At 40.1% G+C, this 15734-nt stretch overlaps 1 long non-coding RNA gene across 1 annotated transcript in view; it reads left to right on the top strand.

Moving 5' to 3' along the window:
- The window catches only part of LOC131962951 (uncharacterized), a 90380-nt gene that overhangs the window by 16576 nt on the left and 58070 nt on the right, over positions 1 to 15734 (top strand). Inside the window, exons 2-3 of the long non-coding RNA XR_009389979.1 lie at positions 4057 to 4139; positions 4242 to 4321. This is a non-coding gene — a long non-coding RNA (uncharacterized LOC131962951). The remainder of the gene's footprint in view (positions 1 to 4056; positions 4140 to 4241; positions 4322 to 15734) is intronic.

The raw sequence follows: 15734 nt of genomic DNA, 5'->3' as shown, positions 1-15734 counted from the left end.
TTTATACATTCTAAATATATTATTATATTATTTTTATTGATGCATTTATATAAGCAATGTTTTAATTTTGTAAAGATAGGTCTATTTTTTAGTCTCATCAATGTGTAATTGATGAGACTAAATTTTTTAATGTTAAATCTCGACCTGAAAAGTAACTAAAGCTGTCAGCTAAATGTAGTTGAGTAAGAAGTATGAAGTAAAGTACAACTACCTCAAAATTGTACTTAAGTACTGTACTTGAGTAAATATACTTTGTTTCTTCTTATCACTGGAAGAACTCAACAACTTCTTTTCAGAGAAATGTGTGAGATGCTCACTCTGCAGCCAGACGAAGGTACGAGCAGGAATCCTGTCTCGAATATTTTGTCACTAAAGATGCAACCTTTTGTAGATACTCCCCATCGTCTGGACCATACAGCCATTAATATAAGTTTCAAGCGAAATTATCCACCTTATTCCCAGCCCCAGTAATACCTGAATTATTGTCATGACTTAGTCTGCACCAGAAGCTGCTTCTTACATGGTACCGTAATCCTTTTTCATAGAACGATTAGGAAATTAAACATGTGAAAACACCACCTGTTACACTAAGAACGGGATAATGTGATCATACTTCTGCCTTCTATTATTGAGGCATCGGAGGACGACCTGAATAAGCGGCCTCAGATAACGTGCACTAGCGTAATTATTGGTTAATGACTCGGTTGCCACAGAGCGTAGAGTAACAGCGGCCGGTATGAAGAAGCAGGCAGGAGTAAAATGTATTTTAGCCACCTAAAAAGCTAAAAATCAGTTTATTTACACTATATTTTTCACCATTTTACCTTGCTGCTAGACAGGCCTTAACCACAAGGAAAGCCGCCAGACTCTTTTGACCAAAACAGACATTTTACCTCTCAGAACACACAGGAGTCTCTGGTCTCTCACTGCAGCGATCAGCTATTTTGTAACTTTGTTTTGTTAGTTCTAGACCTCTTTAAACACTAAAGTCACACAATAACATACAAATGAACCGATCGAGGCAACGGTAGACCAGCAGTGCCTTGCTCAAGCTTTTAAAAGTTGACTACCGGTGCTCATTTCTTCTCATTTTTTATTTTTTTTAACTGCAGTTGTTATCTTCGGTGTGTAGTACGTGTGAAAAGTATTTATAGTGGGCACATTATGCTTGAAAGTGACCTTCAAATGCCAAATGTCCAAGCCCAAACCTGTTTATTTCTGATAATCCCATACCCCACATATACATAATTAAGCACACATTTCGCCCCAGCAACATTTCTGGTATTTCTTTGAAAACCGCCTTCTGTAACCTTTTTTTGGTCCAGTTTTTTTGCTCACTAACTACCGAAAATTATTATTTTTCCCCCAACGGTAGGGGTTAATTATTGACTCTTTTGCTGAATGTTTGGTTTGGGCATAATGGAGTGTGTCTGTGTTTGAGGTGACTGACAGCTCAAGCTGTATTTATGGTTCTGGTTTAGAGATGCTGGTTGGGATTATTGTGAAATCTACATTAAAGGGGAATCTCAATGGTCATTTTTGTTCGCTTCCTTCCTTTGGTTCGGACTGCATTCTCACCTGCAGAGAACCAAACTCTGGTGCACTTGCAAGACAACTGAGACACCCATTTTTTTAGCGGACCAGAGTTTGGTTCTTTGGTCGCACCAGAGTTGGTTTGGGCTTTTACAGCAGCAAAAAACAAAAAAATCTTGTATTTTTGCTCGAGACTTCATCATGTTATAAGTACCTGTCGTTAGTTTTTGAACAGGGTGATAACCAGTTGCTACAAATCCACAGGACTTCAAGTAATGGACTTGAATCACAGTTAGATGTTTCTCCTGCAGACTAAATTTGGATTTCCACTCCACACCCTGTCTGAGTAATCTGATCTCCTGAGCCAGCTCCTCCTGAGAGGCAAACAGTGCCTCGCAGATCAGCGCTGCTATTCACAGCTACCTGATAAATAACAGCCGCTGCAGATCAGATTATAGTGTGTGTGTTAATGGCACTGTTCTCTTTTGTCATGCGGTAAAGTCTGTAAGTAAACTGATTCTCTCCGTTATCTCCCTCTCTTTCTGTCTTCCTCAATATCTCTCTGACTCTGCTCCTTTACCCTCTTCATTTACGTCTTCTCTGACTGAAAAACAAAGAAAAAGCAAAACAAAGCAGAGGAAAACAAAAGGAAAGCAAGAAGAACATGTCATTACTGGTTTTGTTTCTACAGCGGCACAATACCCTGACCACCCTCATCAAATGATAGAGAGAGATTGCTTGCATGCAGGCGAGCAAGAGAGAGAGAGATAGAGCTCCTGTGTGACGAAAGGCAGTTTAATTTAGATAATTATCTCGCAAATTAACCACAAACTCCTTCCCTGTTAATTACCTGTCTTGTGGAGCGGTGCAGGAAAACAAAAAGTAGAGCCAGGGAGGTCTTTGTTCAGATCTTCTTGGGGGGGCCGTAAATTGGTTACGCCCCTGCTGAAAGGCCAGATAACCCTTTGAGGGAACAACCACTAAAGCATTTGATAGGCTAATGGGGAATACTGTTAGCATCCGCGTTTGTAATTGGACGTCATAAATCTGGAACAGGTGATGGGGGAACAAAAGAGGGGTTTTGTGTGGGTGTCGAGGCCACGGTGCGACTTGTAAATCCTTCCCTCTGCTGAATGGCGCTATCTGATGGTCCACATATGGCTCCAGCAGGATCTCCCACATCGATCCTCTGTGAGTGTGTGGAGTATTTATGTGTGCCCATATACACAACCACAGTTATACGTACGTGTGTGAACGAGTGTGTATCTGCCCCGGCAGTGCTAATAAAAAGACATTTTCTTATCTTGGTGTCTGCTGAAGGTGATTCTGTCAGCAGCTATTAACCTTGCCTTTATAATGACAGCTCGTCTGATTAGTTTCAACACTTAAAGCCTCGACATTTTCAATTCCACTCCGGTATTTCTCTTCTTCAGGTCTTTGTCACAGTCTGAAATACATTCTGTATACCTTTATCTTCACTAATAATGACTTATTAGTGTTGTTAGTGTGCCTCATTAAAAAACAACATTAAAGCTTTATTGTTTTTACCTCTTGTTTTTGGTCAAGTGAGGAGTAGCAAACTTTAATGAGTAACATTCAACTTATTTTCAATGTGCTTAGAAGTAGAAAATCAAAGGGTGAAATAAGCGTTTCATTAAATTTGAAAGTGTCCTTTTAAAGAGAAAACACAAAGAGACACAGTAGGTGGTCAAACCACTTAAAAAATCTTGGAAACAGATTATATTTTTCGCTTGTGTGAAGAACTTGACAAGGTTAGTGGTTTGACACAAACTCCTCGGCATAATTTCCCTCTTAAGTGCTAATAATCTTTGGTCAGTGTCAGGGAGGTATTTTGTTATCTCCTGATTTCAATGACTTTGGAGACACAGTTGAATACCATCAAGAAACTGGGATGTTTGAAACCTTGAGTCTCTTTAAGCGAGAAGGACACATTTAATGGCGTCCTCTTACAACACCTGTACAAGGTTACTACCTCTGTCAGGTGAAATGTGTTCATATTGTCGTGCTCCTCTATCGGCTGAATCATTTGGACCCGTTTGAAAGCCCCCTCAAACTAACAGGAAGTTAAGATAGAGAGAGAAAGCTGCCTTTGTGCCATAAAAGCTGATATTTAAGATATTTAAACCAGGTGTCGTTTACCTTGAGAGGACGTTTGCACATGTGTTTGGTTAGGAAATCTCATCATTCTCATCTCACAGCACTGTTGTTAAAGTTTGATTATATTTGCCATAAACACATTGCAGTCTGGATTGAAATGACAACACAAACTTTTCCAGGTTTGTGGCTTAATTTGCTTTATTTCCATGCATAGTTCTAGTGTGCATTTTGAAGTATTGCATTTAAAACGCTGACTGGGAAACTGTGCAAAAACGTGTTTTTTACTTTTGGCCAAAAAGAGATGATGCACTAGATGGAATATGGATGTTTCCATTTCCAGACAGCATGAAACTTGAACTTATTGAACCAAATGCCTAAAGACCTCTCCCTCTTTTTCTCTTTTAGATGGGTTAGACGGCCAAGGCAACCAGTTTTATTCCCAGTTTGCAACCTTCCCTTCTTCCACTCTGTACTGGTGGATCACAGCGGTGAGTCACCTATTGACCTACAGCAACATCTACATCAACACGTTCAAAAGATTGCTCAAAATTTGCTCAAAACTCTGGACTATATGTTCTCTTTTACTCCAGATTGCTCCAATTGCTGACGGTGGAACTGAGCACTTCTCAGGACATCTACTTTTATTTGCTACCAACTACTTTTATATCAGGTAAGAACTGACAGTTTACATGCATATTCGCATTCACAACCCAAAGTTTAGTCTGTTTCAATCACACTTTGACCAAAACTAGCGGTCCAAGACCACTTGCACCCATCTGGGCCGAAGAACACATGCAGGAGATGCTGAATAAGGTCCACAAAAACAATGACGTGCATCAAGTCTTTCTGTGTTTATATTCTCCACCGCCAACTTTCCAACCAATGAGAAATAATACTGCATGTATATTTCCATCTTCGTTCACGCCCCTTCACAAATCAATTTTATTTTTTTGTCAGCAATGTGAACGCAAACAAGGCTAAATCCAAAAAAAACCCCAAAAGTTTAAATTTCACTCTGATTCGGACTAACCGGACAGACTTGGGTTGTGAAAGCGCCAGAAATAAGATGTTTCCTCTGGTTTATTGTACATCATTTGTCCCTCAATCTATCTGTGTTTACTCTGCAAAATGTTGGAGTTTACCTCCACAATTCAAACTTTTTATGTGTCATTATTTGCCGTATACACGATAAAACAACTGAGGAGTGTCGTACAAAGAAAGTTGCGAAAGAGCCAGGCTCAACAAAACTTTTCCATGGGCTCTGTGTTATTTTCCATAAAAGAGGATGTTTTTGTTGCGTCATGTAACTCTTCTTCTGTACATAATGGGCAAATTGTGCGCTGCCAATAAGGAATTTTTTTTTTTTAAATCATAGAAAAAGTAACAATATTGCTGCAAATAAAGCAAGAAAGGGAGGCATAAAATGATGATTTGTGTTAAATAACTAAAAAGAGATAACGTATGTTATCTGTGATTTAAGCGCTTTGTTAGACAGCACTGTAATGTGACGTTACAGCTTAAAAAATGGGCATAAATAATGTTTTCCCTCAGCTGAGAACCTGTATTGCTAATATTACCAGACAATGACGCTATTTCCAAAAGGGTTGATCAGTGAAAGGTGCTTTTTTTTAGCAGATTTTAAGCTGAAACTCTATCCTTGTGGCGATAGAAAACCACACACACACTCATTAACACTGTAACGGTGACGACACTGGCTTTGCAAAGCTTTAGCCACGTTCTCCAAACCAGGTGTGAGACACATGAGAGCACACACACACACACACACACACACACACACACACACAGACACAGACACACACACAAACACACACACACACACACACACACACACACACACGTTCTCTCTCGCCACAGTGAATATCGGAGCTGCACCAATATTTGTGTTTTGTGGCTGTCACGTATTTGTCCAAGTCCTTGTCACTGCTCTCCACATCTACCGGCAGCAGGTGTGAACAACTCTTGTGCTGAGAGGGACACACTCTACTGCCACCCTGTCAGAGAGCGAGAGAGAGACATAGACACACGGCCGGGGGAGGAGAGGGGGAGAGGGAGAGGGAGAGATCAATAGTAGTGAGTGTGGAGTTTGGATAATTACAGTTGTTAGCAGGGAGAGGAGAGCAGCTATAGTGGCCTCTCCACTCAGAGTCTCTTATCACTCTCTGGCCTGTCATTACAGCTTTAAATGCTGCCGAAGCAAAGTGGCAACTCTCTGTGTGTGTTTCTCTCCTCTCCTCTCCTCTCCTCTCCTCTCCTCTCCTCTCCTCTCCTCTCCTCTCCTCTCCTCTCCTCTCCTCTTTTACATCTCCTCTCCCTCTCCCTCTACTTGTCTACTTCTCCTCTTAAATCTTCTTTCCTCTCCTCCTTTCTTTTTCTCTTTGTAAGTAATCTCCTCTTTTCTTGTTCCCTCTCCTCTATTTACCTCCTCATCTCCTTTCCTTGTTTCCTCTCCTCTAAGTACCTTCTAATCTCATCTCCTTTCCTTGTTTCCTCTCCTCTATTTACATCCTCATCTCCTCTCCTTGTTTCCTCTCCTCTATGTACCTCCTCATCTCCTTTCCTTGTTTGATTTTCTCTATATACTTCCTCATCTCATCTCCTTTCCTTGTTTCCACTCTATGTTCCTCCTCACCTCCTTTCCTTGTTTCCTCTCCTTTATGTTCCTCCTCATCTCCTTTCCTTGTTTCCTCTCCTCTATGCACCTCCTCATCTACTCTTTCCTTGTTTTCTCTCCTCTGTGTACCTCTTCATCTCCTTTCCTTGTTTCCTCTTCTCTGTGCACCTCCTCATCTACTCTTTCCTTGTTTTCTCTCCTCTATGTACCTCTTCATCTCCTCTTCTCTTGTTTCCTCTCCTCTTCTTTCTTTTCCTGCTTTCTTCTTCTCTTTTGAACTCATCTCGTCTCATTTATTGTATCTCCCCTTTTCTCATTCTTCTTGCCATGCATCTTCTCCCCAAATAATCTGTTTTTTCTCAGATTTGTATCTTTGTTTGTTGCTCCTCTGCTCTTATAAACACCATAACTTTTCTAAAACTGTACACTGTTCGTCTGGCTGTTCTCATGTTGCCATGTCTGAACCAGGTTCACCCCGAGACAGCTAGAAGTCTCTGTTCAAACCTCCCACAGAGAAAAGCAGTGCAGATGTCAGTGAAGTGTATCGTGCATGTGGTTAAAACGGATTGTAGAGCAGGGAGTCACTGCGCTCTCTGTCACACTGAAGAGACTCTCTGTTGCAGCTCTGACTCACTTGTTTTGGTGACAGATTTTGTATTTCTGGTCCAAAATATTGCACAGTTCATGTTTGCCTCGTCAATTTTCTAATGGCAACACAAAGCATCTGGCTCAGCAGAAGGAACAGAATTAATGTTTTCTTTATAAAAATGGTGACTTAGTTTATACTTTTCTCCCCATCACCTCCTCTCCTCTTAATCTCTCCATTCCTTGACTTTGCTCTTCTCCTTTCTTTATCTCTCCTCTTGCTCTTCACCTCCTCTTATGTCTTGAAGATATTTTATTTGTATCTCCTCTTCTATTTATCTCAGATCCTCATCTTGTCTTTCCACCACCTCCTCTCTTACGTCTGCTCCTTCATCCAGTAATCTCTCCTTTTCCTCACCTGCTCTCTCCACTTTTCTCTTTTCCTCGCCTCTCATCTCCTTCACATCCTCTCGTACATCTCCTCTCTTCTCTCATCCACTAATCTCTCTTCATCTCTTATCTCCTCCTTCTCGCTCCTCTACCGTCTTTGTCTCTATCCCTTCTCCTCCTTTCTCCTTTTCTGACACCACCGGTGGTGCCAGGAAGGGGAATTTATTCTGGAGATCCACGCTCTAAATTTCTCAGAAAGAGACAGAGAGAGGTTTTGACTGTCCAGCCAGACAGGATTTTCTTAGTTGTTGAGTCTTGACACGCGACACTAAAATAGGCCCAGAGAAACTGGAGTTAAATCCCCTTTGGATGGCTGTTTCACCATCTCTCTCCACACACACACACACACACACACACACAGTTGCCGTTCTGTTGATCTCCACTGATGTTGAGGAGCCTTGTCAGACATAAGAAGGAGATGAGAATGATGGAGAGAAGGATTAGATGGGCCCAAAACAACGGCGGTTTGTCCCCCCCGGGCTGTTTGCTCTGATTTAGATGGAGCAGGATTAGCTGAGGATGAGGAGATCAGAGTAGTGTGTGTGTCAGTACGTGTGTGTGTGTTGAAGAGAAGTGGGTTGGTGATACGTAGACGCTTGAGGCAAAGCTGTCAGATATTCGACCGATTTTCTTGTTCCGTAGGTGGTGCGTCGTACACCATGAAGGTTGCACACACACAGCTCATGCACTGCATCGAGCGCCGCAAAACATGGCAAAAATAAAGTAGAAATAAAGTTGCAAAGATGCAACTCGGCTGACATTTTTGGTGCAAATTCTGCTCCTTTTCTCAAAAACACGACAAAACATTCATAAAATCTGTCAAAGTGAGTTAAAATATTCACATCTTGTGGCTTCGGTGCACTCGCAGATGGTCTTAAACTATAAATGAGTGAATGACGTGCAAGTTATTGAAGCCGATCAGGAAACGGAACTACGTGAATGTGGTTTTGATCGTCAGGAAGCGCTAACATGGCGGCACATGGAACCAGACTGTCAGCTGTCTCTCAAACCCCGCTGTGTGTTCAAGTGTGTGTATGTGTGTGTGGTTGTGTGTGTTACGAGCATTGAGTCGAGTATCACAATGAGACAGGAAATCACTGCGCGGATAAAAATTCTCTCTCTCTCCTCTCCTCATACAAAACACTCACAAATAACCCGCTAATCTCTGCCTCTGCCCGCGTGCCATTCAAGGCTTCCTCCAATTAAAAAGCATCAGGGAGTCGAACCCGCCATCTTATTTATCATATTAATTAGAAACTCCCCTGACAACAAAGAGAGGCCTACAGCTGTGGAGCAGAGGAGAGGCCTGGGAAATGAAGGACGGTTTGATTTGTTGTCTTGCTAATGTGACACCTATTATACAGGTTAGGCCTCAAATACAAAGACGCCACAACAACATATGGTAATTGTAAGTGTACACGTGAATGTGCAAGTGTGTGTGGCAAAAAACGCTGGCATCAAAGGATCTTCTTTGACTAAGTCGTTTTTGCATTTGGTTAACCACAGCTTGCTGTATTTCAAGTTGGCAACCCATCACTCATAGAGCCTCAGACCAGCAGCCTGTACCTGAAGGTTACTGCCATGCAAGTATCAGTGCAACATGTGAGCTTTATGTCTAATTTAACATACAGTCATGGAAAAAATGATGAGACCGCCCTTGTTTTTCTTCACTTTACTGTTCATTTTAATGTCTGGTACAACTGAAGGTACATTTTTTTGGACAAATATAATGATGATGAACAACAAAAATAGCTGATAAAAGTTCAATCTAAGAGCTGATACCTAGTCATTGTCCATGGTTTTCTTGATATTTACCAAAATCATTATCAAGAAAACCATTGAAAATGTCTAGATATCAGCTCTTAAATTAAACTCTTATCAGCTTAGTTGTACCAGGCATTAAAATTAACAAGAAATTGAAGAAAACAATGGTCTAATAATTTTTTCCATGACTGTATATACAAATGTTAATTATTATTGCTTAAGCTCAACATACATTCTACAATTTTAGATGCTGTTGTTTTATTCCAACTCATTCTGTATGAGTTAATTATCTGCACCATAGTTTGTTTACTAGCAGAGGTCTTTGTTATACTAGTCGTGTTTCCATCTATTCATTTTGAAGATTCGCATGAGAAAAGCTTGATGGAAACACCAAAATTCAGTAAAACTTTCAAAAATGCGCATTAAAAGCTTTTACCCTCACTTGAGGTGGTTTGTGTCATTTTCGAATAGTTAAGGCACTTAACTGGAGATGAAAACACTCTGACATAGCGAACATTTAACTGATCAGCTGTTTCCGCTCTGCTGGAAAACCCAAAAGAAGAAGAAGAAGCTGTTTCTGTTGTCTACGTCATCCGGCGCCTCCTCACAATGCGCAAACTCTTTTTTGTTGTTTTCTGGAGGCTTGGAAGTTGCATAGATAATGGTTCCAGTTTCCACTATGGAAAAAAACTGTGAATTAGTCTTTTACTGTCCGATTAAAGATTATAAATGTCATAAGCTAAAGATATTTGTCTATGTTTTGGCCAGGAATATTTTGAACTAACTACTTCATATGGGAGTTTAACATTTCTTTACAAAGAAAAGAGAGAAACTTTCCATTCTTTACTTACTTTTCATTAATGTAATCAATGACTATAAGTCTTCTGGACTATCTACTAGTGTATATTATTTGCTCATATTGTTACTCAATTTTCCCTCAGGGAATTGAACGTCACTCTGACTTAATGTTATGTGCATATTTTGCAATAATCTATTTTAAAAGGTCTGACCTTCTCTGTTATGGTTCTTCAAAATATTTGGTTTTGCAGCTAAACACATTTCATCTCATTACCAACCACCATCACATGACAGAATCTGTCTACAGATGAGTCAAGACTGACAAACTGTAGATGTACAAAAAAAAACCCAAAACATTTGATTTTATTGATCCATGAAACACAGGGTATGGCAAAAGTGGAGAAACACACAATACTTAATAAGTTGTTAATAAATGGATTTTTATCCAGATTTTTGAAACCTAAAAGTTGTTATTTTAGTGGATTTTAACTGATTTATAAAGATTCAGTTAACTAATTATTTACCATTAATGAAGATAAAAAGATTGCACTTATGTTGTCAGTTAAAGTTTTTTCCCTTGTTTCCACCCTTCAGCTGAGGTGAGCTTATGGCTCCTGGCTCCAGTTTCATATTTAGCGTACAGACGATCGGTCTGCCCTTATATCTCTTATCCCGTATTTTCCAAAATATCAAACCGTTCCTTTGTGTCTTTGTCGCTTTAGTCTAACCTCCGACTACAGTGACCGCACATCTGTCGCCTTCTAATGATGTGAAGAGAGAGGGCCAAGAGGGGAGGCAGAGAGCTTTAAGACTGATAGACGGAGAGCAGTGGGGTGATGTGCTCTGTAATCATGGGTCTATTAGCCTGCTCTCTATATAGCTGTAATGGGGCTGGAGCGCTGCCCTATGGGAGATAGATGCTCGGCATATTTAACAGCTGACAGGTGTGTGTGTGTGTGTGTGTGTGTGTGTGTGTGTGTGTGTGTGTTGCTGGGGTTGTTTACGTGTGAATCTGTCTTTGTTTGTGTGTGGCAGGATCTCTTTTTCTGAGTGTGTGTGCTAGTCTTTTTTCGCCTTCTTAAAAAACTACTCCTTTAAACTGTGGATATAACGGCCAATCACAGATAGGATACTAAGCAGAAAAACTTTTTTTTACAGACAATTCATTTTTGATACTGATCATGTTTGAACTTCTGCCTCTTCATTTTATATTTATTCTTTATTTTCTTTATTTCTAGAAATTGTAAAATGCATGTTAGGGTTACAGTCATATCCCATAACAGACAGGCTTTAACTTTAAACTTTAGGACTAATTATCTGGTTCAGTTTTTTCTCGGTGATGTGTTGGATATGATAACATTCAACTGATGAATAATTTCAATTGGATTACTCAGTACCACTTTTCTAGGAAAAACCTATTACCAAACGTAAATCAGATTTGTTGGTTGGAATTTGGCTGATATGCAAGCACAAATATGTGTTATCAGTTGTGTTTCCATCATTCGTATTTTCTTATAAAGTTCTGATATTTACCTCACATGACTGATCAGCTGTTTCCTTTGACATGAAAGAACAATTATAAGTTGCCCAATTGAATCAAATTCCTGAAGACTTCTCTCCATTTCCTCTCAATTAGCAACCTCTTTTGTTGTTGTTTTTTCTCTCTTTTGCCGCTCTCTACTTCTTCACCTGTTTAATGACGGATTAGTCTAGAACAACACATTACACTGCCATCTTCTGACCAAAGGACGTTACTGCAGCTTTGTTTATTTGCTCTAAACCAGTTTATGGAAACTTCCCTAATTCACATTTTCTTTAATGCAACATTTCAACATTTTGATTAAAATTTGCTTCGACTTTTATAGAAACACGGCTAGTGTCATAAGTATGTGTTTAAATATAAACCTTTACACATAGAATTTCTGTGGAAAACCCTGAATACATGTAGTACTGATGCTGTGTTTTTTTCTTTCATTGTCATTCATCTGTGGATGCAGTGCATAAGTGCACTGAATAAAGTTTGCATTTACCTCACAAATATTACCTGAACGTTTGCCTTACTGTAGCGACAGAGCAAGTCTGATTTCTTTAGAGAGTCCCTTTCAAATTCATGTTCGTATGAAAATCTAACATTTGCAACAGAGCATCTTCTGGGCCTGGCTCCCTAAATATGTGCAGAAAATCAGGCCTGCAGAGGAGGAGGCAGATGTGTCTCTGGCCGTGGTGCTGGAGCTGAGACTGTCAGCAGCGTAGGAGCTGTCCACAGTTCTGAAACTTCATCTCAAGGCATGTATGTGGGTCTGTGTCACCTCGGTAGCTGTCAGGACGAGCAGCAGGCAGGAAAGGAGAGAAGAAGAGAAGCAGATAAAGAAATGTAGAGAGGGAAGAAGACAGTGTTGAATGGATGGAGGTAGAGACGACGATAAATCATTCTGTCTCTCCCTACAATATTTTTCTTTTCAGCCACACGCTATTGAGATTTGATAGGCACTGTCAAATGTGTGTGTGTGTGTGTGTGTGTGTGTGTGTGTGTGTCAGTCCAGCCATCTGGTTACCAGGGCATTGTTTACTCTGTCACAACTCAATATTTGCCCATCCATCTCTCATCGCACTGCAGAACGTGAGTGTGTGTGCTTGTAGTAAACTGTATGCATGTGTGGGAGGGTTCGTGTTGTATGTTGTTGTGTATCGGACAAAATGTGAATACATTTAATTTTTGTCAGTTTTGTGTAAAAAAAAACAAAGCCCACAGCTTTGCTGCCAAATTAAATATTTCAAATGTTTTAAATAAATTAAGGATTTACGAATAATTCAACTTGAAGCCAATGCAGGAGGGCCTTAAACCTGCAGTCTTTGACCAGCAGGGGGCGACTCCACTGGTTGCAAGAGGAAGTCTGATTGTATAGAAGTCTATGAGAAAACGACCCTACTTCTCACTTGATTAATTACTTCAGTGAATGTTTTTTTCTACTCAGCTTTTTGTTTTAATTGCTAGTTTCAAGTCTTCTTAAATACAGCTTGATTTCATTTAGTACATTATGGTCCTATTTAGAGTAAAATGGGCAAGGGTTTGCTTTAGATTGAGTTTCTTACCCTATAGCGATAAGTTACACTGCCATATTTGCTCTTAACCAGTTAATGGAAACTTCCCTAATTCACATTTTCTTTCTAAAAAATATCACATCAAAATTTGCTTTGACCTTAATGGAAACACGGCAAATGTAAGTCAAAGGAAAAAGTCTTTTTGCTCTAATGGCATCACGTGACAGACCCAGAATTTGTAAATCCACTATCTGCTTGGCTTAAAAAACAACAACATGGGGCTTTAAAACGGTGACTACTTGCACTTATTTATACAGTCTATGGTCCGAACATGTTGTAGGTATAAGAGTTATATGATTAGAGATTAAGGACTGAAATTATCCACTGAGGGGTCCTTGTAGCAACAGTAATACAACGATGTGTGTGTATGTGTATGTGTGTGTGTGTGCAGTGCAGAGCCAGTTCCACGGTGTAATTTTCCATTTGGCTGCTGGACAGAAAGATGCATGTTGGCTAGACAATCTACTCATTGTGGTAAACACACACAAACATCGCCATGGAGATTCCTGCTGTTATGTAGTTTTCTTGTGTTTGTGTCTGTGTGCATATAGCACAGCACCACATGCACTGCTTTCACATTCCCCCAGCAGCAGAGCACTTGACACAGGAAGGGAGATGGGACTTCATCTCTGTCCTACTCTTCCATTTAGTTTCCTTTCTCTCCCCTCTCTTTGCAATATTTTGTTTCTCTTCCCTCCATTCCCTTTCTCCATCTGACCGTCTCTGATCTCCTGCTGCCGTTCAAGCATCAAAGGTCTTGAAGAGGTGTGCCATCTCACCTTCTTCCCTACAGATCCCTTCATCTTCTTCAAACAGGGAATTGCAAAGGCTAACTGTGGGTTTCAGACATCTTCTATTCTATCTCTCTCTCCTTCACCCTGGCCTTTGCTATTTCTCGACAGAAATACTCTCCGGGTGTGGAAATGGTTGATCTTTAGATTGAGACTTACACGACCTTAGCCCTCAGATCTACAGAGTCTCGATTTGTGTTACAATTGTTGCTTCAAAATGAGACTTTAAGTTGACTTTTTCAAGATAGAAGTTGTTGTCTTTTTTTTCTTTAATACTATACGTTTTCCATTCGGGAAAAGTCTCTAGGATACTGATTAACAGCCCAGAACAGTCTGTTCTCATTAATGAATAAAACCCATAATCGTGAGTTTATGATGCTCCATATTGTGTATAGTGGCTGTATTAACTTTTATAGGAGCAAGACGATCTAATAAAGAGCGAGTTTGGAGAACCAGGCGTTCCAGGCAGGAAACAGAAGAACAGAGACAAACCAAAAAGGTCCTGATATTTTAAATTCTATTGAGTTTTGGCCTGTCTTTCTTTGGGATGCAATGTGCTGCACTAAAACTAATAATTTTCAGTGTGTTGGTGTGTGTGTGAGTAAGTGATGAGCCAGTGATCCTGGCAGCTGCTCTTCACTGTTTAAACACTCACACACCTGTACACACACAGTGGACAGAGCAGTCCTGTGTGTTTGCTGACTGTACAGTACGAGCACTTATCTGCACATCCACAGATAAACACTTTTATCGTGCTAAATGTTAAAGTGGAAATCCTTTAGATGCTCGGTTTTTCTATTTAGTCTCCATCTGTGGCGCTGAGAGCTCATTGCAGTGGTGCTTCTGAACAGCTCGACCAGCTGTCAATCAAACAGTGGGGGGGGGGGGGGCAGTGTTGACTTTTACCTTTAACTTGTGATCGATACTTGAGGTGTAAATCACAGGGTTCATCACAAAAGGAGATTATATCGATTCTGTGGACATTGATACAATATTTTCTGGCACCAAAACAGTCTGAATGTTGATTAATTTGTAATTCAGGGGCAAGCTCTTTTTTTAGGTCTATTTGGGCATTTTACTGACAAGAATATAAAGGTGGAATTTCAAAAAAAAAAAAAGTGGCATGTAACAATATTTTCACTTTGCATCGATGCTATTAGATCATTTATTTGATAAATTGATACAGATCGATGTATTGTTCGATACTTTGTCTTTCTGTTACATCTGAGGTACGTTATTTCCTTCCTATCCTGTGAGACCGCTTTTTCTTTTCCTTTATCTATCTTTTATTTATTTTTGGTATCTGTTGTGTGTTTGGTGTTTGTATGTTGTGTATGGACTCTTAATTTTACTGTACAAGTGTTGCATCATGTCTTTTGATACATGTTTGTCAGTTTCTATGATTGTATATGTGTTGTGACTGTATTGACGGTTGTTGTTGTTGTTTTGTTGATGATCTTGGAGAATGGACAATTTGATTTAATGTTTGGACTCCAGGAAGAATAGCTATGCTAATGTGCTGGTGCTAATGGAGATCCAATAAATAAATAAATAAATAAATAAATGTCAGACATGGATTAAAATTGGAGGAATTATATAGATACAATGTATAACATTAGCATCATTAGTTTTATTTATGTATTTTTATAGGATTATAAGGGATTATAGGACATTTGGTGGTGATAAAACCCCTTGTGTCTGTGATGTTCCAGAGGGCCCAAAGGTCTAGACCTTACATGCTAAACCCCAACAACCCCCCCCCCCCCCCCCCCCCCCCCCCCCTCCACACACACACACACACACACACACACTATCCATCCTTTACCCTAAACCCATTCCTCATCTCAGCGAAAGCGGACACTGAGTGAATGGCCTCGCTAAAGGCTTTTTAATAGACTGCTTTGTGAGCGGAAAACTCCGGGTGACAGGGGTGAGTCCCAGGGGAGATATGGGGGAGGGGG

The sequence above is a fragment of the Centropristis striata genome, chromosome 24 (genome assembly GCF_030273125.1).
Source record: "Centropristis striata isolate RG_2023a ecotype Rhode Island chromosome 24, C.striata_1.0, whole genome shotgun sequence".
Lineage (NCBI taxonomy): Eukaryota > Metazoa > Chordata > Actinopteri > Perciformes > Serranidae > Centropristis > Centropristis striata.
This window is presented reverse-complemented; position numbering and strand designations above follow the sequence as displayed.